Raw genomic sequence first — 6,553 nt, 5'->3', positions numbered from 1 at the left:
GCACTGTTAGCTATGGGTCCATGTCACAGAGTGTGCCTTAAGTCAAATCAATTATTGTTTGGTTATGCCCACAAACTTTGTGCCACCATTGCCCTAGCATATCTTACAGATTGTACACCACGTAGACTACGGGTTTGTGACTGGCTTGCTGTTTATATTTCTCTTGACTCTTTCTACCCCTAGCTTTCTCCCACATACATATTCTCCCCTCTTTATTAAACATTTTTGTTCTTAGTATCAGCACTCTATACTTTGATATCATTTCTGTTTTGTTGCACTTCTCAAGACCTCTTCCCCAACTCCCACCATCTCATTGTTCCTTTTCTGCTTGCTGGATTCTAGAGATACTCACCCAAATACCAATAAAGAAATCTGAAAATTCAAAGCTAAGATCTTCATATGAGTGGACATATGACATTGTCTTTCTGAGCCTGAAATACCTCATTTCATATAATGTTTTCCAGGTCCATCTTCTTTCTGTAAATTTTGTAATTTTATTTCTCTTTACATCCAAATAAAACTTCATTGTAAAAATATACCACATTTTTATTATCTATCCATCATTCCTAGCTTTTGGGAACACAAGAGCAAAAAAACATGAGTATGTAAGTATCTCTATAATAAGACACAAAGTCCTTTGGGTATATGTCCAAGATTAGTGTATCTGGGTACTATTTTTAAGGAGATTGGAAGAGCTGAAGGATAAAGGGAAAAAGAGAGAAATGTTAAATGAAGTTTATACTAATGATTTCCATAGTAACTCTTTCAGGTTAAATTTCTACCAATAATGAATACGAGTTCCTCTTTCTACACATCTTAGCCAATACTTCTTGTCATTTTTTTGTTGTTGTTGATTTTAACCATTTTAGCTCCAGAGAGATGGAATCTCAAAGCAAATTTATATAAATTTACATAGTGGTTAATGATATAGATCAACCTTTTAAATGGATATGATATTTTATTTATCTCTTACCGCTTTCTCTTTTTGTATTTTCCTATTGCCAAAAGAGGGTAAATGAGATAAACATTGAATGCCACCCCCAGGAGCTATCTACCTTATTTTTATTCAGGATCTCACATTAGCCTGGATCTTACAAATTCAGCTAGGTTGACTAGCCCTCCTAGTTTGCCTCCTAAGACTAGCCAACTAGTCCTCCTTGTTTGCCAGTTCTGGGTTTGCAATTGCATACCACTACATTTGGCTTTTTTGTTGGTTCTGGGCAACAAATTGAGGTATTTGTGCTTATCCTACAAGCACTTGACTGACTGAGATATATCCCAACTCCTGTTTGTTTAATATTTTGGAAAATATGTTCTCACAGAGATCACATTTTCAATTTCCATAAAATTATATATCATTATTTCCTCTATGACTCATGTTTGTGTCTTACCTAACATATTTATCTGAATCACACCACAAAGTTTCTCTTCCATGATTTAGCATAGAATTTGCCTAGCTTTATCCTAAAAAGTCTGGTCAACTAGTGAAAGACACTTTATATTTTTTAGTAATCAGGAAGAATACAAAGAAATAGAAACATTCACTTTCCTGCTAGATCGTATGACTTGGATAGAGAAATTTGGTAAGCTGTCGGTAAAATATAGGCATTGACAAAATACAGAGTCAAATAATAGATTTGGATTGGGTGATAATACGCATACAAAAGAACTAGCAGGATACATTATTTACCATCAGAGTTATGATAATCAAGCTGAAGATTACAAAGTTAGAGTACTTTAAGTTCAACTTCAAAACTAAGCCTACACAAACATTAGAATTTAAATAAAAGAAGTAGAAATGAATCAGGTCTACTGGATTTGAATTAGTCTTGAAGGAAGTGAAAAGAAATCTGAGAAAAAATCATATATAGAGAGAAATTGAAATCAAATGATAGAATTTGTAGAAATATGACCATCTAGGTATCATTCTTTGTCAATAATAATGTATGAATTATCAGAAAGTCCATGGAGGACAGTGCTATACATAATAAAAGTCTGTTATTAACTTTAGCCTCTGCAGGAGAAAAGGAATATAAATAAGAAAAATTAGGAAAAGATTGGCACTGTCTTATGTTTTTTTGGGGGAAGGGCTTATATAATAAAACAAGGTATAAAAAGCTGAGTTTCAGTTGAAGCATATGGGAGATGATGTTCTGAAAAACTGTCTTGCATTTTAAAAAGGTATTTGGACAATAATTAAGAGGATTTGACGAGTCAAAAGGAGATGAAACAACAAAAGTAAAATTTTAAATGTAATATACACCAATAAATGATTATATATTATACTTCACACCCTCCAGAAACTGTAAGAAATAAGATTCTGTTGTTTATAAGCCACCCGAGACTGTGTGATATAACCACACAGAAGTCTGAATGTACTGAAAATCTGACATAGAAGAGAACAACCTAGTATTCTGGTGTTTTGCAAGAAAACTAATGCTTTTGAGATGTCCCATTCAGGAATTGCATGAGAGATGGTGATTTCCTCATACCTGCTTGTCTTTGGGATTGGGAAGAAGGTGAGTTATGGCTTTCAACACAGGACAGACCTTTGTCTGGCTTCTTAGTTCAAATAGCATTTCTTTCTCTAAAATGTATTCTGAGTCTTTGACAGAAACATAAGAATCACAAATATTTTACCTCTATGCAAAACGATATAAAAATGATAATACTGTAGGGGCAGGAGAGATGGCTCAGCAATTAAGGATTTTCCAGATATCCTGCTTGAATTGCTGACAAACACATGGTAGCTCACAACCATCCATACTGGGGTCTGATGCCCTCTTCTGGTGTGCAGGTACACACAGATACATCACTCAAACACACAAACTAATAAATAAATCTTTTTAAGAAACCTATAAGATTGTAAATGTTTTGGTAATATAAGGCTCTCTGTTAAAATCTACCTTAGAAATGATAACAGACCTCAGTTCAAGTTTGCTAGCTGAGGACCTGAGCCACTTCTGCCAGCATCAGGCATCATATATGTGAGTCACCAAGAATAAATGGCCAGGAATCCAAGGTAAATTCTAAAGACGTTTTCTTAGAATGTTATAGCAAAAAAAAGAGCTTCCTTCTTCCCTGAGAATAACTGATTTTCATAGTGAGTCTTCAATCCGGAGGTTGATGGTGTATAAACACATATGTATACATAAGGGTAATAAAAACATCATCCAAAAACTGAAGAGTATTTTGTTTACAACCATGATTTATCATTTGCAAAACAATTTAGATGTGCTAAGTAAATAAAAAAGCAAACTTTATGCTATTTGTGGCTATTGTGAAGGGTGAGAAAACAAGTAAGAGGACAGGAGCCCACCACAGAGGGCCCCTGAAAGACTCTGCCTAGCAGTATATCAAAGCAGATACTAAGACTCATAACCAAACTTTCGGTAGAGTGCAGGGAATCATATGAAAGAAGGGGGAGTTTGTATGATGTGGAAAGAATAGGAGCTTCACAAGGACCAAATATATCTGGGCACAGGGGTCTTTTCTGAGACTGACACTCCACCAAGGACCATGTATGGATATAACCTAGAACCTCTGCTCGGATGAAGCCCATGGTAGCTCAGTAACCAATTGGTTTCCCATAGAAAGGGGAACAGGGACTATTTCTGACAGGAACTCAATGGCAGGCTCTTTGACCTCCCCACCACCCAAGGGAGGAGCAGTCCTGTTAGGCCACATAGGAGGCCTTTGCAGCCAGTCCTGAAGATACCTGTAAAACCAGAGTCAGATGAAAGGGTAGGAGGTCCTCCCGTATCAGTGGACTTGGAAAAGGGGAGGGAGGAGATGAGGGAGGAAGGGTGGGATTGAGAGGGAATGGGGGAATGGGTTACAGCTGGGATACAGAGTTAATAAAATGTAACTAATAATAAAAAATAAAAAATAAAGTGGACCAAACCCCTAAAAAAAAAAGAAAAAAGCAGCAAACTTTAAAGCCTACATTGATGCTCTTTTACCTTTCCACTGGTCTCTTACGCCATCTGCTGTTCTATTAGAATAATGCTGACATTTAAATTTCATACACTTCAGTTTATTTTTCTTCCATTGTCAGTGGTCTTAGCATCATATTCAATTGGTATTAGGAATTATTTAAATAAGCATAATTTAGCTAATTTGGTCACAAAAAATCATGTGAGAGGATACATATGCTAATCTGCTTTAATTCAGGAACACACTGATAAACATATGCCATGGCATCTTATTTTTAATACAAATACATACACATTCCTGAGTGAGGTAACTCAGAAGCAGAAAGACACACACAGTATATACTCATTTATAAGTGGATATTAGCCATATAATATAAGATAAACACACTAAAATCTATAGGTCTACATAATCTAAACAAGGAGAATCCTAGGGAAGAGTCTTAATCCTCATTCAGAAGGGTCAACAGGATAAACAGCAGAAGTGAGAGAAGACAGGGAATGGGACAGAGGCCTTCCACAGGGGTCCTCTGAGAGACTCTACCCATCAAGGTATCTAAGCAGATTGTGGGAGTTATAGCCAAACTTTGGGAAGAGTGCAGGGAATCTTATGGAAGAAGAGGGAGACAGAAAGACCTGGAGGGTACAGGAGTCCATAAGGAGATCAACAGAGGGTCCTGCAGAGACTGATGAATCAACCATGGAGAGAACCTAGAACCCCTGCTCAGATGTAGCCAATGAGCAGCCCAGTCTCCATATAGGTGCTCTAGTAAGGGGAGCAGGGGCTGTCTCTGACATGAACTTGGTTTCCTGTTCTTTGATCATTTCGCTATGGTGGGATGGTCTTGCCAGGCCACAGAGGAAGACAATCCAAGCAGTCCTGAGGAGGCTCGATAAGCTAGGGTTAGATAGTAAGGGAGAAGGACTCCCCATTTCAGTGGACTATAGGAATGGGGGAAAAGCAGGGAAAAGGAAGAGAGGGAGGGTTACACCATGAGGAGATGAGGAAGGGGGCTACAGCCAGGATACAAAGTGAATAAATTGTAGTAAATAATAAAAATAAAGAAAATTAAAAAAAAAAAAAAAGATTGTGAGGCAGTAAGTGAAACTCAGAGAGATGGACCACATCTCTCAACCGGCTAAGTTACTTGAAGAATATTCTCAAATCTAAGCTATTTTCTCTTTATATTTGAGGGTAAAAGTATTTTAGTTATTCAGTTATCAGTCATGTTGCAGATTTATTCCTTGTGCTACATCAAACCTATTATAAACTGAATGGTTTATAAATAAGAATTTTAGAAGAAATGTAGGCAACATAAATAGACCTGCATGTTTAAGACATGGGAAGAACTTGCTTCTCATAGGTTTTGATGTTTTGTTAGACCCTCATATGATAGAAGGAAATAGATAGCTTCTTCTGAAATTCTTTTATATGAACACTATCTCAACAAGTCAACATCATCAGGATGACATAACCTATTTTCAAAAGATCCTACCTCTTAATACCAATACACTGGGGATCGTGATTTGAACTTAAGAGGTAATGTAAGCAACCACATCACAGCAATGCAATAATGGTGTTTTCGTAATTATATAGACTGTTTTCTTGGTAGAGCAATTTTTGAATTGTTTCTAACATTTCAAAGCTGCACTCTTCTTTCCCTGTCCCTTTCATTTGTAGCGTAGAGATAATTATGTTATCAATCTCATACAGTTGTGACACTGAGTGAATTAATAGATACACATGCAAAACATTTTGAATAGTTATTACCAAATGCAGATTGCTATATAACTATTAGAACATTATAATTCTATGTATATTTCTTTTTCAATTGTTTTATTTTAATTTTTTTCACAATTTATTCATTGTATATCCTGATTGAAAACCCATCCCTCAAATCCTCCCAGGCCCACCCTACTCTCCTCATTTCCCTTCCCCTAGTTTACTGAAAGTGGGAGTTCTCCTCCTTTGCCGTCTACCCATAGTTAATCACTTTTCATCAGGACTGCCTGGATCCTATTCTTTTTTTTTTTTTTCTTTTTTTAATTTAATTTTATTCTTTTCTTATCAGTTACATTTTATTAACTCTGTATCCCAGTCGTGTCCCGATCCCTCATTCCCTCCCAGTCCCTCCCTCCTTCCCAGCCCCTCCCTCCCTCCCTCCCTCCCTCCCTCCCTCCCTCCCTCCCTCCCTCCCTCCCTCCCTCATCTCCACCGTGCCCCTTTCCAAGTCCACTGATTGGATCCTATTCTTCTGTGGCATGGTAAGGCCACATTGACAGGGGCACATAATCAAAGAACAGGCAACCGAGTTCATGACAGAGGTAGTCCCTGCTCCGCTCACTCCGGAGCCCTCAAGGAGACTGAGCTTCAGGACAGGGGGTCTAGTTCCTCTTCGTCCATGATCCAAGGAGACTGATGATTCTGCATAAGTCTCTGCAGGACCTCTGGGCTCAGAATTTTTAGCTTTGTTGTTAGCCTTGTGGGGTCCTGTTCCCTCTATCACCTCTGAACCCTAATCCTAACACTAACCCTAACCCTGGCCCTGGGCTTTTTTTTTGGTTGGTTTGCTTTGGGATTTTTTTGGTTTTATTTCTTGTTGTTGTTAGTTTTGGATGGG

Source organism: Meriones unguiculatus, chromosome X (genome assembly GCF_030254825.1).
Source record: "Meriones unguiculatus strain TT.TT164.6M chromosome X, Bangor_MerUng_6.1, whole genome shotgun sequence".
Lineage (NCBI taxonomy): Eukaryota > Metazoa > Chordata > Mammalia > Rodentia > Muridae > Meriones > Meriones unguiculatus.
Note: the sequence above shows the minus strand (reverse complement) of the source record.